Raw genomic sequence first — 22971 nt, forward strand, 5'->3', positions numbered from 1 at the left:
CAACCAAGGAGGAAAATTCTCTAGGGAAATGTACATTTTATAAAATCGAAAGGATGTTTGCAATGTTAGGGAATGAATTCCAGCGTTAGGGAATGAATGGGCAATTGAAATAGCATGTTCTTTAATGAACTGGGTAGTGCATGGATTAACTATGTAGGCAGTTGCTAGAAGCTTCAGGGACGGATTCTGGTCAATAGCACAAGTATATGCAAGAAGTTTAAGGAATCCCTTTCCAGCGCAATAGAAGATTTGAACCACCAACGTAGGTGTTGGTAACAAGTGACGTACACGAACTGAAGCGAAGATATAATAATATTAGAGAATCGTCTATAGTGAACGAGTGTATAGATACCTTGTCTTGTCAGATTCGAATATGCTCGCCTTTTGTATCGAGACCTATTTTACTGATTTGGGAATGTCGGTTATTGTAATCTGTGTAAATATGACCAACTTTTGTATTTTCCTAATTATAAACAGATTGTTCATAACGCTTGAACTGCGTAAACAACACGTCCTTGACATCAATTAGGATACTGGGTAAAAAATGTAGTAGTCGGTGCTTTCTAAGGTTTTGCAACTTCTGTGGAAGTACTTAAGAGTTTTCTTTTAATTGAACATTGAACATGTTTTGTGAACTGATTATTCCTTGTGTGAAAATATAGGAAAAGGAAAGGAAAGGTGGTTTTATAGTCCACGACACTATGCCATAGTTTTTGGGTTTACATATGGTGACAGTGATATGGGACTACCTCGTACTTTTTTTCGAGAGGCGCTTGGCGCTACAAATGAGGCCACTTTGAAATAAATTTAGAAATGACCACTTTGTTTTAAATGTTTAATCTTGTTTACGTGCTGACAATCATTATTAACATTGTGATAGTAAAAATTGTATATTCATATGTTTTGGGCCGACTTCAGTAAGAATATTTTTTCGTAATAACAATACATTTAGAGTGAATATTTTTGCATGAAATAATCTTCTTTTAATTTATTATGATGTCACTTTAATGCTTGCCTCATATCTTACATTTGCCACCACGCTAATCATGGCTCTAGATTTGGCCAAGGTCATTTTCATATTATTGTAAGTCATTTATTATTAGTGAAGGGTTATCTTGTAAATATCTTAAGCTTTAGTTTGCTTTCGTTTTTTGCTTTCTCTAGAATATAATGTTTCTATTCTTTATGTTCATTCTTTTGTATAAATTGACCTCTTGGTCTCTGTTAATAATAAGCAAGTATTTACTAATTACTTCGTAATATGGTATCAAATCAAATTTCTTAATTTTTTTGAAAATTATAATTTCTTTTTCGAAATTATTATAGCCAAAATTTGAAATTATTCTGTGATCCTTGCTTTCTAAAAACCCTTAGGTTTTTGACTAGGGTTTTTGTCTGAGTTTTTTAAAAATTGCAACTCGCATATTGGAAGAATTGATGACCAGTCTGCCTTAAAAATCGCGACTTCAAACGCAATTTTCTATTGCTCGTGTTTTCTCACTGACTCTTGCATTCGACTCTTCATGATTTGCATCTGTTTGTATCTTCACATCATGATTTTCCTAGGGGAAGAGTGCATTTTTTTAGAAAAGTGAGTGATTTTACACCAAAAATGGTTGCGTTTTTTTCAGACGGCTTTTGAGAATCCGATATCTGTCTTTCATGGTCTTTTTTTTGTATGCGTGACCTCAAGGTGTTGGTTTTCTGAGCTCCATACTGTTGTGACCAGCATTAGTTGGCTATGAAAACCACCATTTTTTTACAAAATCGACCTTCATTGTTGCCGGCTAGGGTTTGGCCTAAAACCCTAATTTTTGAGGTCATTATTTTTTTTGTTTGTAGATTCTTGGTGGGTTTTTCGAGAGCTCAACTAGGTTGTCCTCCATTTTTTCTGGATTCTCATTTTGTGTGCCTCGATTTTTGAGCCAATGGATCCAAAAAACAACAGATTTCTTTTAAGTTTTTCAAGCTCTCTTCTGGGTCACTTCGATTCTTTTGGGTCTTCCGTATTTTTGCCTTGAAGAATGTGCTTTCACAGGTTTTTATTGAAAAATGTGCCATGGCATCTTTGACAAATATTCTGCTCGAGCATAACTCCAAATTCAATGGTCGCAATTATAGAACTTAGAAGCAACACATTATTGCAATCTTTGAATATCGAAACACAGATCAACTTGTTTTGGGTGTTACAAAGCGTCCGACTTCTCCTAGTCTTGATCAAGATACATGGGATTCAAATAATTGAGAGACAATGATGCTTCTCAAATTATCTGTGGTTGATGATCAACTTTCTCATATTCCATCAGGCAAGACAGCTGCCGAAATCTGGACACACCTCAAAGGTCTTCATGAGACTTCCGACAAGAGCAGAGCCTTCTTTCTGAAAAACACTTTGTTTCCTATTGTCATGGATGAGCGCACCACGCTCCAGGCACACCTGAATCAGATTAAGGAAATCCGTGATCAACTACTTGTCATTGGTCACAAGATGGAGGAAGAGGATATTGTGGTAATCACTCTTTGGAGTTTACCAAAATCCTATGAGCATTTTATCAAGACTCTCAACATCACATCTACTGGTGTTAATCTGAAGTTCACTAATCTTTGCACCCTGCTGCTTCAGCAAGATCAGTGGAAATAACAGTTCGGTAGCAGCTCTAGTTCCCCCTCCACTGAGCAAGCCTTTGCTGTGAAATCCTTTTAGAAGGATAAGGGCAAGTTTCAGCAACCATCTCAATAGAAATCTTTTGCTCCAGCATCCGATGGTACTAGAAAGAAGAACATTCAATGTGACTCCTGCCACAAGTTTGGTCACATGAAGGTTGAATGTCGAAAATGCTTAGCTGCCCAGTCTAAGCAATCAGGTTCGCAACCAAAGCGAACAATGCAGAGCACACTGAGCAGGCAGAATCTGCCTTTTATGCCTTTATGGTTAAAAGACTTGCAGATCATCTGAAATCGTCTGCTTGGTATATTGATTTAGGCGCCTCTCACCATTTCACTCATTGCAGAGACTAGTTTATTGACTACCGGCCTTATTCAGATTCTGTTATTTTTGGTGGCGGAGAAGAGTACACGATTGTTGGTAAAGGCAACATTTAGATTCAGTCTGTTGGGAGGAATCTCATATTCCTTGACGTGTACTACGTTCCAGGGATGAAACTCAATATACTCTTAGTTAGTTAGTTGTTGCGACATTCTCCACACTTGACAGTCACCTTTAGTTCACATTAGTGCACCATCACTGATCGGTTGACTAAGTCTACTGTTGCAGTAGGTCTTGAGGATCATGGTCTTTTCATACTTACTGATTCTAGTGATTCTCAAGACTTAGCTATGGCTACTTGACGATCTTCTGTCAGCACACTTTGGCATTGGCGATACATGCACTTAAATGTGCATTACCTCTCACAACTTGCTTAAGATGAGTTTGCTCTTGGTTTGCCAAAGATTCAGATTCATCACCTTGGAGTTTGTGATGCATGCCAGGCTGGGAAGCAACATCGCACACCTTTCCCTAGTGGCGATTCTTGGCAAGCTTCTCAGGTACTTCAGCTTGTTCATGCCGATATTTGCGGCCCTATGGCCACTCCTTTTGTTCTTGGGTCTAGGTATTTTCTATTGTTTGTAGATGATTTCAATACAAAAATGTGGGTGTAGTTCCTTAAAAAGAAATCCAATGCATTTACTATATTTTAGAAGTTTAAACCCTTAGTTAAAAAAGAGTTTGGGAAATCTATTATTATTTTTAGATCAGATAATGGGGGGGGGGGGAATTTTGTTCTAATGCTTTCTCCAGCTTCTTGGATACATATGACATCCAATGCTAGTTCAACACACCCCACACGCAACAACAGAATAGTGTAGTTAAACATTGGAACCTGACAATCACCAAGATGGCTCGTTCCATGCTTGAACATAGACATGTTCTGAAGCAGTTTTGGGCAGAAGTAGTTAACACTGCAGTTTATCTGTTGAACCGGTCACCCACAGTGGCAGTCAAAGGTAAAACTCTAGAAGAGGTCTGGTTAGGTCGTAAGCCCAGAATTAGTCACTTGAAGGTTTTTGGCTCTCATGCTTTTGTTTGGATCCTTGATGCTTCACGCACCAAGTTGGATGCCAAGAGTCGAAACTGATGCTTGCTGGATATAATGGTTTTCACAAAGCCTATCGCCTAATTGATGTTGAGACATCTCGTCTGATATACGAGTGTGATGTAGTCTTTGGTGAGCAACGAGGACCATTCATGCTTGTTTCTCTTGTTCTTGATCCAACAGACCAGCCTATGCAGGCTCATGATTTGGGAGTTCGGCTTTCATTAGGTCCACCTAATGGGAGGGCTCCAGTAGCTCCTGCAGCTTCAATTATTCCAGTGATACCTGTATAGACACCTCCGGCTTCTCCTGTAGGATCACCTCACTTTGAAGATGCTTCACTTGAGTTTGATCCATCATCTTTTGATGAGGATCCTTCTGATCAAGCATCTCCTAGTCATACTATTGGTCATTCTCCTATCCAGCCTAAGTGGTGGGCTAAGACACTTGCTAATCTTCGTGATGACGAGCTCATTAAAAGGCGAATTTCTCGAAAAAAGAGAAAAACTACAGATTCCGTTAACTTTGCTTTTATGGCCAACATTCACAATGTGCTTGAACTCAAACATATTCTGAGGCTAAAGGAATTCCATAGTGGGAACAAGCTATGACATATGAACATCAGAGCCTACTAAAGAACAACACCTAGGTCCTTTCTGATCTTCCACCAGGGAAGAAACCTATTGGCTACAAATGGGTCTACAAAATCAAATACAAATTAGATGGTACTTTGGATAAGTACAAAGCGCATTTAGTGGCGAAGGGCTTTTCTCAGTGTTGGGGCATTGATTATGAAGAGACATTTGCTCCTACTGCAAAGATGTGCACCATCATATTAGTCCTAGCCATGGCAACATAGTTTGGCTGGAAGGTCCATCAGATGGACATAAAGAGTGCTTTCCTGAATGGTGATCTCCATGAAGAGGTCTACATGATGCAACCTCTTGGTTTCAAGGTTGCTAGTAAAGACCATCAGGTTCTTAGATTGGTAAAAGCTATCTATGGTTTGAAGCGTGCCCCTCGAACATGGTACATCAAGATTGATAAGTACCTTAGTGATCAAGGCTTCAAAATGAGTTTTTTAGACTTAAATCTATACATCAAGATTATTGATAGTGACATCATCCTTCTAGTTATCTATGTGGATGATCTGATCATCACTGGCAGTTTGAAATCTTTGATTCAGGGAATCAAACAGAACTTATGCCAGTCTTTTGATATGACTGACCTTGGACTCATGCATTATTGCTTAGTTGTTGAAGTTTGGCAACAATCTTTTGGTATATTCATCTCTCAGTCCAAATATGCCAGGGCCTTGTTAGACAAATTTCGAATGCAGGATTGCAAACCTACATCTACACCCATGGAGAAAGGTCTCAAGTTATCAACAAAGTTTGATTCTCCTTTCGTCGATGATACTACATACAGGCAACTAGTAGGCAACCTCATCTACCTCTTTGCTACTAGGCTTGATATCAGCTTTGCAGTTAGTTACATTTCACGCTTTATGACAGCTCCTAAGGCTGATCATTGGATGGTAGCAAAGCATGTGCTTCGTTATGTGAAGGGCACTTCAGATTATGGACTTCTGTACTCTTGGAGTTCTAACCCTAAACTCAGTGGGTTCACAGATTCAAATTGGGCAAGCTCTGTTGATGATAAAAAGTCAACATTTGGATATGTGTTTAGTTTGGGATCTGGTGCAGTCACATGGACCAACAAGAAGCAGCAGACAGTTTCTCTCTCTTCTATAGAGGCTGAATACAGAGGGACTATTAAGGCAGGATGTGAAGCTATTTGGCTTTGTCAGATGCTTGGAGATATGCAAATGTCACCAACAGGACCAAGTACTCTGTTTGTTGATAACAAAGACATTATCAAGTTAGCACAGAATCCGGTCTTCTATGAACGAACCAAACATGTGGATGTTCATTGTCATTACATATGACAGCTGGTTGAAGACGAGACTATAGATCTGCAGTATGTTCCTACCATAGATCAGACTACAAACATTCTCACCAAGCCTCTTGGTCCTGGTAAGTTTATCAAATTCAGAGGACAGCTTGGTGTGTTCGATAGATTAACCATTAAGGGAGGGTATTGCAATAATAGATAAGTCATTTATTATTAGTTAATGGTTATCTTGTAAATATCTTAAGCTTTAGTTTGCTTTCATTTTTTGCTTTCTCTAGAATAGAATGTTTCTATTCTTTACGTTCATTCTTTTGTATAAATTGACCTCTCGGTATCTGTTAATAACAAGCAAGTATTTACCAATTACCTCGTAATATTACACATGTTTGGATCCTAATCAATTCTAAAATTTAAGTTTCAAATTTAAATTGTTGTTGGCATATTAACTAGCTATTGTGAGCTGATCTAGCACATGTTTATATGGATTTGAGGGCTCTGCTTTTAATTATTACAATATTATGGGAGTATTACCATTTTAACATCCTTAATATTACAAAGTAATTGGAAACTATTTGCTTATTAATAATCGGAGACCGAGAGCTCTATATATATGAAAAAATAAATCGTAAAGAACATAAACATTCTAATATCTACAAAAGATTACAATAGATAAGTATCAAATACTAAACAAAGATAATAGAAACTATCTATTATCATAATACCCCTCGCTTAATGGTTAATCTATCCAGAGCACGAAGTTGTCAAAAAGCGTAAAAGATAGTTTCTATCTATTCAAGGTGCTTTGCATTGTTCATTGTGGGTTGCGAATCAAATTGCTTAGATGGGGCAGCTAAGTGAATTTGACATTCAACCTTTAGGTCCTCATACTCGTGCCAATAGTTGCATTGAATGCATTTTTTTTTTCAAAAGCCTTATGAATCTGGAGCAGAGGATGTCTGTTGGGAAGACTACTGATGGTACTTTGGATAATGCTCCAAAACTTTGTAGATGAGCATAGTGCTCCAAAACAAACTACAAAAAGCCATGATTTTTAGGAGAAAGTAAACAAAACTGAACACGATTTTTGGGGTGAAAAATCAATTAAAACCCAACATGAATTTTGAGGTGAAAAATCAATCAAAACCCAACAATACAAAGCTTTGCTTTTTAAAGGAAAAACAATAAAACCCAACATATAATTTTTTAAGAAAAAATTACAGACCCACAAAGGAATCCCACAAAACATTGCGATTTACAAAATTAGAAAATTTTAAGGGAAAAATTATAGAAACCCATAAGCAATTTTTTAGGGAAAAAAATACGAAAACCCATCAAAAATTATTTTTTGAGAAAAAAAATTATGAAAACCTAATATAATTTTCAAGGGAGACAAAACTCGAGACTTTGCATGACAAAGCAACACATGTAAACAACATGCAAGTACATGCAACCCTAAAAAATAGAGGCCCATAAATTTTGAATGGTGAACTAGAAGAGAGCTTGAAAAATCCAGAAAGAATATGTTGTCAGTTTTTGGATTGTCTGGCTCGAAAATTGAGTCATCTAGAAAAAATCTGACGATAACCTAGTTGAGTTCTCAAAAAACCCACCAACCTCGAACCCAAAAATTAGGGTTTTGAACAAAAATGACCTTGATGTAAAAAAACCACAAAAAATGATAGAAATATGCAGAAAAAATAGACGGATCTAGACAAAAATGGGTTGTAGAATTGAAGCAGAAGTTGACGGATTCCGATCTCTCAGAATGGAAACCCTAGTCGAATTATAAAGAGAGTTGGAAGCAAATATGCATGTAAATAATTTTGAAAATAAAAGGCTGATAATTTCAAATAAGAAATTATAATTATTTTCAAAATTTTTTAGAGTATTGACTCTAATACCATATTACGAAGTAACTGGAAAATATTTTTTTGTTATTAACAATCAAGAGGTCTATATATACAAAAAAAAAAATTGAAGTTTCCATGGGAAACAATTGTAAAGAATAGAAATATTATATTCTAGCTAAAAGAAAGCTGAAGAAAGCAGACATATAATTATAACTAACTAAATATTAGAAACATTCTAATATTTATAGAAGATCATAATAGATAACCATTAGATACTACACAAAGATAATAGAAACTATGTATTATCGTAATACTTAATTGGACCATCAAAGAGCTTGATGCATGTAGAATGCACCCTTGCTTAGATAGTTACCAAATGTTTTTATAGTATAATGTTAAAAGTTACCAAATGTTGTTCATAGACACCTCACATTAAATATAGGCTCAACATGTTTATCTACATAAGATAGTCATTAACTCTTTTGCAACACATTTCTTCATATTGGTTCAAATCTATATATTTAATTAGTTTTGTAGGTGTAGATTTGAATTCAATAAAAAAGGTTGATTTTGTATATTTCATTAAACACAATGTGCAAATTTTTGTGTATCAATATATTTTCCATGAGGTACTCATGACGAGTCATTAAAATTTAAAAATCTAAATGAAATATTATTAAAAAAGAATTTTATTGATTGGTGGTTTTTGAGCATATGTTAGGGAGATAAGCTTTGGTAGTTTTCCGTGATTCTCTACTTCTACTATTTCTTCTCAATTTTCTTTTTTTTTCTTTTTTCCCCTCTTTTTCTTTATATGCTCTTCTAGCAAAAAAAACTTGTTCTCCCTTGTTCATTTTGAAGTGTGCTCATAAGCTCTCAATTTTCATCTCATAGAAAGAGCATTAATGCTTTGCTAGTGATTAAAGGCAAGTACAAAGCTGACCAACTTAGGAAATATAAATCGGTTCATTCCAACCTCCGATGATTCCCATTCATTAACATTGACATCCATTAATTCCAAAAGAACATGTCCTCTTAGCATGGAAGGAACCTAATTTTAAAATTAAATGATATGTAATTGTTTATTTAAAAGATAAGGTGGAAACAAAAAATAGAGAAAAAAAGACGCATTATTTATCATGGTTCACCACAAATGTAGCTACATCCACACTGAAGACTAGAACATATTTTTTTCAGTCATTGCAACTTACATACACAAGGCTTTCCCCTTATATTTGTACAATAGTCCTCAATAGAAGACGAGTCAAACAAGAAATAAATAGTAAAGAAAGATGAAATGAAGTGTTGGACTTCAAATCCAAATATCTCTCACTTGAAGTTCAACTCATGTTGCAACCTCATATCTAAACCTCCCACTCTACTTTCCATTACAAAATCCCATGGTAAGAAATTGCTAATAGACAATAATAATAGCTAGAATAACAATTACAACCAATTGCTAATCACATCCAACTAACTATAACTGAAATATCCAACTCATACAACAACTCAAATTGTATGAGCGTTGCTCAACCAAAAGTTGACTCAATCTACCAATCATCACATAAAAGGTGTTACAATAACTTGAGTTGATCTACAAACTACAACCAACTTGACGCAAAATATCATGACCTCTTCCAAGTCCCCTCTTGGAAGGAACACCCATGCAAACCAATATTCATACTTATACCAACACCACCAAGTGCCTAGTTGTGTCAAGTATGATCCCCTGTACCTCCCCATATGAGAGCATTTCCAACACCCACACACCATGGATGAAAGCCCCTATAAACAAGAAGATCAAATTCCAAACATTCCAAAACCAGGAATCACCTTAAATCATCTCCTAAACTTGAGTACATAAGGAGATTAATTTTTCGAGTAGACCAAGTGTAGGGAGTGAGAATGCTCCTCTAGAATACACCAAGTCACAATGACTTCTCCAAGAACAATCTCCACTAGGTCCATAATGAACTCGAGCCCATCTATAAGTGTAGGCTCCTTGGACTTCATGTTGAAGCCTTCATAGAGAAATTACTTCAACAAATGTTCTCTAAACCAAGATAACCATAGCCTCAACCAAGCCTCTTAGTTTTCAAGAGCACCTCCATGGTCAATCCCTTGAAGTACCCAATACCAAGAGCATCAACCAAACCAATTGTCAAAACTCCCACTACACATCTACATAACTTGGGAAAATAATATAGCAACTTGATCTCCACAAATCAAGACCTAATGCTCCAAAGAGCATAAACTATCAAGAGAACTTGTATCATACTAATGTTCTATACTAGAATCAAGAGCTCAACATGGCACATAATAAAAACACATCTTCATATCACATGAAGCTAAACATCTCTTGACAAAAAATTGAAGTTGCAATTGCTCTAAAATGAGCCAAATCAAATATCACCATAATGAATATTGGCAAAAGTATTATGAAAAATAGTAACACAACCCTCAAAACCATTTCTTTGTATGTGTCCATCATCAAAATAAAATTAAAAAGAAACATCATATTGTCTTAATAAGTTTCTGTTCCCAAATCTTTTCTAGACAACTCTAAACACCAATTCCCAATCTACCAAAGCTTACCACTACTTGGCTTGTAATAAAAGCGAAGACAACTAAAACATTCTCTCATTAAATGATGTTGCATGTATCTAATGTCTTCCATCCAGAATAGGAGGGTAAATTATGCTTTGTTAATTCCCCCTTTTCTGCAACATCTTCTACACGAATGGTTCAAACATCTTAAAAAGAAAAAGTTATGCTTTCGTCTATTATAACAAAGGAAGGGCCCATAATTCCTTTGATTTTATTATACCTATATTTTCTTGCTTGTTCTCCTACAGAGAAGTGCCACCACCATTTCGTATTAGTCCTTGTTTTCTTTGTTGCTTCCATTTTCTTTAACGAGCTTCTTTCTTAGCTTGGCCCTTTAACTGCTTAGCCTACTCTCCAAGATCTTACATGCTCTGATACAAATTGTTAATTTAAAAGATAAGATGGGAACATAAAATAGAGAAAAAAGACACATGATTTATCGTGGTTCACCAAAAATGTAGCTACATCCACGTTGAAGAGAAAAGCAAATATTTTATTTAGTCATTACAACTCATATACATAGGGCTTTGCCTTTATATTTATACAATAGTCTTCAACAAAAGACGAAGAGTCAAACAAGAAATAAATAGTCATGGAAGATGAAATCAAGAGTTGAACTTCACATCCAAGAGTAACCACATTTAAATGCGTTGCAACATTATGCTAATAAGATCTAAAACCTAATAGAGACCTTGGGCATGTGTCAAGATATATGTTATTTCCATTCTTACTCAATTAGAAGTGTAGTTTTTGCAACTGATCTAAGATCCTATCATAATAATGGGCTATACACAATATTGGCTTGCGATCTTTGAACCATCGCAAGATACACAATCTATGATTCTAGTTTGGATTCCCAAACATATTATAAAATAATTGCCAAATCTTTGGCATCAATTATTGATATATTAGCCTCCTCTTAATGAAAAAATCTCTTCTTATACTAGAATATGTGTAGAACTTGATCTTTCTATTCCCCTTTTAAAATATGTATTATCATGAATCTAGTGAAATATAATGAAAATTTCCTTTAGATTATGAATGCTTTTCATTTAGATGTCAAGGATAATAAATATAGATTTTAAATATGATGTCTTATTAAGAAATGCTTTATTCTTGATGAAAATGTGCAAATACAAAAATCTAAAAGGACTTTAAGAAAGATTAGGAAGGTTTTGATAAATGAAAAAGGAATCCTTATGATAAGAAAAAATCTCTTAGCATATAAGAAAAAATATGTGAATTGAGATAAATCTTTGCAAGGTGGTAAGTAGATCATTTCTCATTTCTAAGAAAATGAATATAAATATTAAAAAGTTATGAATTTGAAGGATATTTTTATAAATCTAGTGGATGAACAAGAAACAAATATACAAACTTAGAAAACTAAGTGGAAAAATGTTCAATCTTTTTTAATTTAGGCACAATTGAAATGTGGACACACACTTAAATTACTAGGAGGACTCTATTTTTAAACAAGAGATTTTAGGTGAGGTTACAACTATAGATGAGTTGAAAAAAGAAAAACAAATTTGGACATTGGATGACTGACAAAATATACCTATTTGTAGGAAAAGAGCAAGTACAAACATAGTTGAAGGAAAATCTACCACATTGTACCACAAAGACGTAGAGCTTGAAATTGATAATATGTAACGTGTAGAATAAGAATAAAATAGTTAATATCCATAATGTATATATATATACACACACACACACACACATCCATACATACATGTGTGTGTAATATATATATATATATATATATATATATATATATATATGTATGTATGTATGTCTGTATGTATGTATATATTACACACACATATATGTATATATGTGTTTATATATACATATATACATACATATGTTTATATATGTATGCATGTATATATGTGTGTGTATATGTATGTATGTATACATATATACATATGTGTGTGTATATATATGTAGATGCTTATATATATACATATACATATATATGTATAATATATATGTCTATATATACATATATACATGTATATACACACACACATGCGTGTGTGAGATAAATAAATAAATGTATATCTATATATATATATGTATTACACACATGTATGTATATATGTGTTTATATATACATATGTATGTATATATACATATATGTATGTATACATATATATACATATGTGTGTGTATACACACACACGCACACACACACAACTTTATCATTTCTCATATATTACGATGTGGTACCACTGGTCTTGCTTGCTTTGGTCTCGGCTTGCTTATGCATGTAGTGGGCTTGCAAGGAAGGTTACCCACACATTGAACATGGATGCTTGCATTAAAGGAAAGGAAGGTGAGAATGCACAATGCGACTTATCATGGAACTCATTTGCGTATATATAAATATATAAATGTGTACATATATACATATATACACATATATAAATAATAAATATATACATATACATATACATATACATACCTATATGTGTGTGTGTGTGTGTAGTTACAATACATACACACATATCAAATATAGAATTGGAATAAAATATATGAGTAATATTCTATCCACTATGTATGTGTGTGTGTGTGTATGTCTACATACATACATACATCATCCTATAAAGTAAGCACCCTTAATTAGGTTCTCATTTGAGCTCCATTACAGAATGCATGGATTCCCATGTTATTTTCACATTCACTTAATGCTTATTGAGCCTTCAAATTAACATTATAAGACCTATATTGACTCAATTTGTTCAAAACTCAAGGTTAGCCCTTATTTCAAAGAGTTCTCCCCCTATTTATCCCCCATTCAAATAATTCATTTCATTGGACATTTATTAATTCAAATGAACATTTTAAATTGATATTATGAGTCCACTCTTAAAATGATTTAAAATGATTTTTTCACCAATTTATTCCATTTACTCACTCTAAGATGGGTCTTACCTAATTTTAAAGTTCAAGGCATAATTTCCACTTCTACTAATCTCATATATTTACATGAATCATCTTTTGGGGTTTAGACGCTATCATCTTTCTCCCTATAAATTTTTGCTAAATTTTTTTAGGTACATATCAAAACTTGATGCATACTCAGGGACACATCGAGTTTCAACATGTTTGGAATTTTTGCTCAAGTTTTTAATGGAATAATTTTATGATCTCACACTCCCTAAAGCTAGATCCATAGTTCATTATAAAAATTTTAAGTTAGACAAAAGATGATTTCAATTTTAGATCTTTAAGCTCCCTTTTCCATCCTTTTATAACATGAGCAAGAAACATGAAAGAGAAGAGCTCTAAGCAAGTAATCAAGAAAATACTTAAGATCTTTAAGGCATTCTTCTTCCTCTCTGTCAAGAATTGTTGCAAACTACAACATCCATCAAAGATTTGGTTTCATGATTCCCTATTAGGTTTTTGTGAAGCTCAAGCTATTGCAACAATACTTTTGATCACATCCAAAGAAGCATGATGTTATCAAGGTATAAGGTGATTTATGTTTCAGATATAGTTTCTATTTCATCTTTTCTTATGCAATTTCAATTCAATATCATGGTTGATTTTCTAAATAGGAGTTCAACCAAGGCAAACACATTCTCCAAACCTTTTTCCTATTGAAGATTGTAGCTATGATAGAGATTTTTATCTCAAATTTTTCTATATGTTAAAATTGGAAAAGTACCTCTATATTGCATCAACAACTAGAGAAGATATTTATGATGATATATTAAGTAAATACAATGTGTCATTCAATGCATGTCTATAGGAGGAGAGGAGACATTCATAGTTACTTCTATGGGAGATCTACACGATGTTACACTACCCTTCCTTGTTTGTTGTTGTTTTCTTATGTACTTGTATGTGTGTGTGTGTGTAGTTAGTTAGTTAGAAATAGATAATTACTTTATAACATGCATATGAAAGTAAACTAATAATGCTAAACAATAATAATAACCATTCACAAAGAAAACTCATAACACCATATTTTGTTAACTAGGGAAACTCTGGCTAAGGGAAAACCCTAGTGGGGATGGTACCCACAAAATTATCTACTAAACAAAAGTATCAAATTAAGGATGTTGATCCTATTAGGAGTCTATTAAATACATATAGTGTCCCAATCCTTGTTAGAGGAATAGGCCTTGTTAAAAGCCTCAATTCTATTTAGAGTTCCTTCAACCTTGTTAGGATTTGGTATATACAATTATAGAATGTACGCAAGATGAGCTCACTGGCCAAACATGCAATTATACAATATAGTTCCTTTATACAAAAAGAGATAGATACAAAAACCTCTTACTACTGATATCTTCTATATCTGATCTTACTTTCACTACTCTTCACAGACCTCTGATCATATATCAGAATTCACATCATACAGTTTGCATAATACTTCACATATCATGTACACCTTACACATTACTTCGCATAATACAATCTTTCCTTTATATCTTTACGTTTCACAAGACTTTGTCCAATTTTCCTTCATTGCTTTACAAACTTAGAAAAACAAAAATAAACCCTTTCTCTCTTAGGGTTAACATCTAGGATGTTGTCCCTAATTAATTAAGTAATAATTTTGTAACCAAAATAACTCCTTAACCTGCAATTCTCCATTAATTCTCCATTTACTATTATGCTTTATTCATTTCCTTTACTGGTGTTTATTGCATCACTCCTTCCATACTGTCTCTATAGAATTGGGCACTTAGTGACATCATCTTGACATATTGTACTACCTATCCTTAACCATGCACGTTCCAATTATTACTCTGTCATCCATACACAACAAAATTGTTCCTGTGCTATCAATAAAACTATCTAATACTTAGACAATTTTCATGTCTAACCTTGGAATCTTAATTTGTGCATTGTGTCTTCTTGACATGAGATATATATTTCCATCAATGACAACTCCATTACTATACTAACTTGTTTTACTTAGACATATATATATATATATATATATATATATATATATATATATATATATATATATATATATATATATATATCTGTGTGTGTGTGTGTGTGTTTCTTTCTCATTTTGGTGATGTAGGGTTACACGTACTAGACATTGATTCCACCTGGCTAAATAGGTCTCAACTTGTCTTTAAAATCCTCGAAAAAATGTTGTTGTGGAGGTAGTGTCGATTTCCCTTCAAGTTACTCATTTGGTATATGTTTTCTATTTAGGTGGACTAGTTGACTTTATTTTACTTTCTTGGACATAGTGATCTTACACTTTTATTATTTTTCTTTTTTGATTTGTTTGATCATTTCATGATCTTTTCTATCTTATATTTTAGGGTTTTTGGCTTTGTCAAAAGTTTATCTTGACTCTTCTTGTTGACTATGGCTAACCTTATGAATTTCTCTATGTTTTATAATTGAGCATTATAATCCATTTGGATGATTATATTTACTTCATAACATGTGACTCCATTTTTTTGAGTGTTATATATTATAGAAGTATAACTAAATTATAATATTAATGTTGCGATCAATTAATTCACAATCATACAGATCATAATGTTTAGCATTTGACACAAATATGTGTGTGTGTGTGTGTGCACATCCATCCATCCATATATACATACATATGTACACACACACACATGTGGGTGCACACATATGTGCATATGTATATATATAAGTTATTTGTGATTATGTTTGCATGATTATGGATATTGTTTATAGTGTATATTTTGGGACTAAGGTATAGTATTGTTAATAATTAAATATTACTTAATGCAAGGTGTGCCATTCACAATTACTAATTATTAATAATATGAAGAGGTTACATATGATATATATCTTCTATACCACATATTATAAATAGGTGTACTAATTATTATAAAAGTATTCATTATAGTTAAATTTATGGAATATATAGTTATGAGTTTATAATTATATTAAATTAATTAATTATTTCCTTTAGTTAAGAGTTAGTTGAGGGTTGGTTACCTTTGGAAAACCTATCTATATGGATTCCCTTTTTTTTCTTTTGAGTGAGAAGGGGCCAAAACCTTGGTGAGAGCCTTGTTTTACTTTTCATGAAGAGTTTTGGAGAAAAACTTATGAATTGTGAGGGTGGGGTTTTAAGCATAATTCTTTAAGGATTTATATGTTTCTTTGTTTTGGAGGAAAGAGTCATACATGAGAGTTTCAAGGGTTGAGAGTGGGATTTTTTTGTGTGTAATTGATTCTTATTCTTCCATGAATGTTTCTAAAAGTGAAGAGGGTTTAAATGAGGCATCTCAAGTTGGCCTTGTCTTCCTCATTTTGTCCCATTCCTCCTTCTTTGGTTGAATTTTCATAGGACTTGAGGTATGGATTGTATTTCTTGATTATATTATTTATTTGATAAATAATGGGTCTATTTATATTTTCTTATGATGTATGATATTTACTTTCCATTCCTAAAGTTATTTAAAAATTTTGGGTTGTACTTTGTGAAAATTACCATGTGTTTCCTTGGATTTTTAACAATCCATTTTTGAAGATCTATTATTAAAATAGTCTAAATTGAGTCTATGATTCTTCTAGGTTTATTTTATAGAAGAAAAAATGAGACGTATCAAATGGGTACTTGTCAAATTTCCTTTTTAGGGTTGAATCAATTTGATATTCTGTGCATTTTGTCAGACTAAATCTATCCATTTTAGGTTTTGATTTTTCATCAAGTTTATCTGAATGGTACAAATTTCAAAAGTCATGTACATGCTTGCATTTATTTTTTATTAATGGTAAAAAAATGGTTTTTAAGGGACCCTAAAACCCTTTACAATCTCTTAAAGATAGATATTCAGTGAGTACACTTTCAATAATAGTTGCCCATAAAAGGATAACACAAAAAAATTAGACTAAAACAACAACTACCTTTAGAAGAGAGTAAACAAAGTTGTACACCCAACACAATAAATGATCCAAAACCAAAAGAGACCAACTCAAGACGAAAAGAACAACAAGGGCCAAGACTGCCCAACCACACCATCTACATAAGGAGAGTCTTTCTCCTTTTCCAATTTCTCAAGCTTTTGCAGGGACTCAATAATATCAATCCACTCTTTAATAGTTTCCATTTTCTCACTCTTTATATTTTTTAGGTGTTTTCCCATGCTATATTACCAGGTCCTTGTTGAAATGTGATCGAAGTCTCTTCATCTTTGTCCACATTAATGATCTCTTTTATTTTCAAGCTTTGCAAGAAAGAATTCATGTCTTTGAGGTTGATCATTGAAGCCCTGAGACCTTCATGGTTATGGAGGTGAATGCTTCCGAGCATTGCTTCATTTTTATCAATTCTCTCATTGATCTATTGCAATCGAACCTCCATAACCACCTTATATTCATTATCTGCCTCTATTTGATTCTCTTTGCTAATTGATCTCTTCCCTTCCTCATTTATTCTTTTGTGAAGATCTTGCATTCCATTATTAAGATTATTAATTTCTTCTACCATACATTTGTCAAATTTGTAGGAATACATGTACTTAGCCTTGACAAATTGAACAATGTCCATAGATTTGTCCTAGCCAACTTTATCCTTGTTAAAGTTCTTGTTTTGAAAAGTATCCATTTTACCTTTTTTCTCCAGGTTGAAGAAAGGGGTTTTCCTCCACAACAACACAAAGAGGGATATCCATAGGGTTAGATTCTTTCCCATAATTTTCATTGGGATCTTTTTTCTTTGGTTCAAGATCCTCTCTTTCCTCATTGACCTCAGGAGCCCTAGTTTCACCAATCTCATGAAGAATAGCAACAACCATCTTTTCTTGAGTAGCAATATCATTTTCATATTCCCCTTCGATACCTTCCTTCTCATCATTTACTTCCTCCTCTTCCTCATCTTCCCCTTCTTCTTCACTTTCCTTTCTTTCATCTTAATCTTCCTCAGCTTCCTCCATATCCTTGTCCTTCACCAAGCTATTTGCTTCCTCATTTTCACTTTCATTCTCACTTTCCATGCTCTCTTTAGACCCATAAATCTTCATCCCTTTGGAGTCTTATAAAAAATGGTCTCATGTCTTATCTTTCATTTTTCATTAATTATTATGTTTTGTGAACGTTATAACCATTTCTATATTAGAATATAAGCCATAAATTTCATCCCCACTATTTAGTCTTTATATAAATTTTAGGGAAAGTATGGACATATATATTCTTCCCAATTCTCACCAAAACGATTGGCTTAACTATGTATTTTGTGAAATATATGGGTTATTGTTCACTAGTGATTTTTCTTGGCATTTAACAATTGTTTGAAATAAATCAAATTTTAAAAGTTGTTAAGTGTTAGAGACTTGTAGGTTATCAAATGGTTTTAATATCTTATTTTTGATTAATTTGAAATTTAAATATATTAAATATGGTTTTTATATCATATATAGAGCATTTTTATTAATCCTCATGAGTTTTGAAGGCCATATGAGGGTTTATGGGTGTCTAGTGAACTAGGGACAACTAGAGGTTTCCTAAACCCAATAAATTGATGTTATGATATCATAATATAATTTTTAGTTATTATTATGCTTTTCCCTATACTTTTATGATATTTCTTAAGGATAAAGTAAACCAGGTGCTCTATATGAATGACTCACCATAGGCACTATGACCTAGAAGTGGTTGCTAGAGTCTTCTATGAAGTAGGAGACTAAGGCCCTCAAAAGACTAGCTTCTATGTGTGAATTTTGTAATGATAAAGTGAAAACATTAAAAAAATGAGATGGGTATTTTGGGGTTTGTGTTAACACATTAATAAAGATAAAGATGGAAGAGACCACATATGCCCTATTGGAGTACTAGGACCATAAGTCATTTTGTAGAAGACCAAGGTGGGACAAGGTGATAATGGTTGAGGAATTTTATCCCAACATTGAAGGGGTGTGCAATGATACTTACCAAGTTAGTACCCTAGAATCTCCCACTCTTGATGTTTACCTCTTGTAGTCCTTTTATATTATTGTTTTTTATAACCTTGTTGTGCTTTATTTTGGGAAGGGTACTACCACCTTAGGAAAATCCTAGTCATTACTTCTTGCATTGACCTTGGTTTCTATCTCTTCTCTTAAGGGAATGCGTATTTTTGGTACCACTTGGTTGGGTGGTTAATTTTACCAAGGTAATGTTCTTGGTGCCATGAATGATCTTTGTTTATGTTCCTTTCTAGATTGATCTTTAAACACTATATATTCAAGTATATGATTTTATGTTGAGATGTACTAATTGTATGCATTCATGTAAATATAATCTCCTAAAATGAATCATAAGTATATGGAATAATGATGTAATTTAGTTTGAAAGCAATATAAATAGGGCAAGGGAATCTCCAAGAGAAAGAAAAGGGAAAAGTGAAGATATTATATTATTTTAGAGTATTTAAAAGATGTTATTTCAATAATAGTATTTTTTAAGTCTCTCTTATCTTGATGAATACAAGGAAATAAACCTAGGAATAGTTATTCTGCCATGTATCTAATTGAATGAAAATAAGGAAAAAAAACCATTATCTTTTAACTTAATATTTAGGGGATATATTATTATTGATAATTGGTGTAGGAGCACTAGGAGACCTCAATACACTTGTAATGCCCCGATCAGAGATCCTTGGAACAAGGATAAATTGAAGCCAAGATTTTTTTAATAAAAAAAATGGATGCATAGAACAGATAACATACTAGGATCACAAAGATTACAACATAAGACTAACAAACATCCAAACACCAATGGATCTCTAAATACCACTATTGACCAAAATGACTAATTACAAAAGGACACAAACAATTTCAAATTTGAGACATTCCAAATTCAAAATGAAATTCCAAGGTATTCAAGAACACCATAGAGGGTATCCAAAACACCTCCTGAAAACTTTTGGTCAAATCAAAAACTGCTCGCTATCTACCTAGACAAGTTTTCCCAAGACCTAGGTGATACTTTAGTTCAACACTGTGTGATACTTTCCAGTATCGTACGACCTTTCTAAAGAAGGTGTGCAATACTTTCAGGGTTTGGGCAACACTTCTCCTAAAGCCATACAATACTTCATAAGTATCATACGACCTTTCTTCAATGGGCATGTGATACTTTCCAGTATCGCACAACATTTCTCCTTAAGATGCGTGATACTTTCTAATATTGCACGATATTTTTTCTTTGGGTGTGCGACACTTTATAAGTGTCCTCCAATGCTAGAACATAGTCACCCAGAATAAGAAAGAACACACCAACTAGCATTCAAAAAGGTACAAGAAGAGATAGAACCCCCACACTGGGGAGTACCAAATTCATATATCAAGGTCTAGACATTTGAACACTAAATTGCAAGATGGAAACTATATCTAACCATTTAATATAGTAGTGAAGGGAAATAACTGAAAGCAACATCACAATGTACTAAAATAACAAGCTAAGTGTGTAGTTCCTCCTAACTATAATAGCATCATGAGACCTTGAAGGTCCTAGCCATCCCCTAAACATAACATTCCAAGCTGCGAACTAGACAGTCAGATTTTTTTTATGAGGATGTCACTACTAAAGCGTAATAACATCATAAGGATATGCAATCTAACATGCTAAACCAATAAGAAATAGACAATTCAACTAAGCATATAACATTATCAAAGAATATGTTAAACATTATAATAAGAAAATGCGTCAATACTAATATCATCTAAACATGATTTACAAGCATTCCAATGAAAGCATAAATCACAAGAAAGCATACTCTAGAACCCGAAGTACCAAGTGAAAACATCCAGCAATGGTCACACTGGGATAATAGATCATCTTTGTACACCAGTCCCTAGTAGTGGTATAAGTAGCTATGCCTCCCAACCATGTGAAACCTGTAGGTTCACCCCTATCATGCTGATGGAGACAATGATCTAACCACAAACAAAGATAAAGAAAATATCCATAGCTTACACTTATGCTAGACAGTAATGATGATTGAAACCAAGATCATGAGACAATGCAAGTGCTTTAGGTCCTAGTTAGACACTCAATGGGTTACTATGTAGAGGCTGACATCATGAAGAGTTGCTTGGCATAAAAAATCCCAAGCTCGAAATGTGTGACTCAACTTGCAAACAAAAGACTCTTGGACCAAGCATTTTATTATCTTATGTTTTATTACCACCTAGTGTTTTATTTAGTTATCACTTACGTAAAACTTTTGCATGCCAACCCTCAAGAAGTAGTTACTGGGCTATGGAAATAGTAACCCCCTCCATATGCTACCCTACCCTACCCATGCTCATCCAATGATGAGTGCGCATAGGCATGCATATTCCCAACCCAACCCCAAATGATCATAAATCTTGAAAAAACCATGAAAGATCATGCCTCGTAAGTCACTAGACAAATGCACATGTGCATGCTTGTGTGTGGTGCACCACCATCATGAAGATCATAACATAAAGACTAGATGAGAACACAATGCAAAGATACACAACCAAAAATAGACTCAGGAGGACAGATGCAACACACATCCCAATGCAACAAAAAAGTGCAACAATGATCTAACTAGCATCCCAACAGATGATCTAGGTCCATGACCAATATCATGCCAAGAAAACTTGAGAAAATTGGGTGATACACAAAATGAGGTATAAACCACAAACCTACAAAATTGATGCAGTGCAAGGTAGGAGAATCCCCAAAGGAGATGTCCTAGCCCCTAGCAAATAACCATAGAGTGGAAACACAACAATGATGCAAGATTTGATATCAAATCACAACTCTTTATTCATAAAATAATTGTTACATGCAATGTGTTATGCTGTAAGGCCTTCTCGGTTATGACCAAATACAATAGCAATTACAATAATAGTTCTACAAGATCCCTCATGATCCAACCCATACACTATCTAGTCCAGATCCACACTCTGGTAGAAACCTCCAAGATCTCAACTTGTGCTCGCAAGCCACCAAGTAACCTCCTTGTTTTCAAATCCCAACCACTAGCTCTTCTCACAAACTTGCAACTCTACCCCAATCCTACTGTAAACTCCCTCACATTCGGCACTCTATCCACAGAGTCAAGAAAACTTGCTCCTCTACTTCCTTCCCTCCAAGCTTCTACTAAGAAGAGATCACACCTTGAAACTTGATTGGAAATGCTCATATGCCTTGCTTAAATAGGCAATTATCACCCAAGATGTTACCAACACAACCACTATGGGATAAAAGGTAAATGCAACTACCTTTCAACCAATATTTAATTCCCACCCAAATACAATTAAGCACCACCATGTGGTCCAACAAATATTAAATGCATTATTTAATAAAATCACCACAAACTTTTAGAATTCCACCTACACACCTTGATAAATGGAATGACAACCATTTTAATTTAATTTTCTATTTACGCCACCTATGCACCTCAAAAATAAAAATTCCTTTTTTCCTCCTTTTTCCCTTTAAAAAAAAAATATATTTTTCCTCTCATTTTTGTCACTTTCTCTCTCCTCCAATTTGTATTTATTTATTTAAATTTTCCCATG

The sequence above is a fragment of the Cupressus sempervirens genome, chromosome 6, assembly GCF_028749045.1.
Source record: "Cupressus sempervirens isolate cs-2001-9-10 chromosome 6, ASM2874904v1, whole genome shotgun sequence".
Lineage (NCBI taxonomy): Eukaryota > Viridiplantae > Streptophyta > Pinopsida > Cupressales > Cupressaceae > Cupressus > Cupressus sempervirens.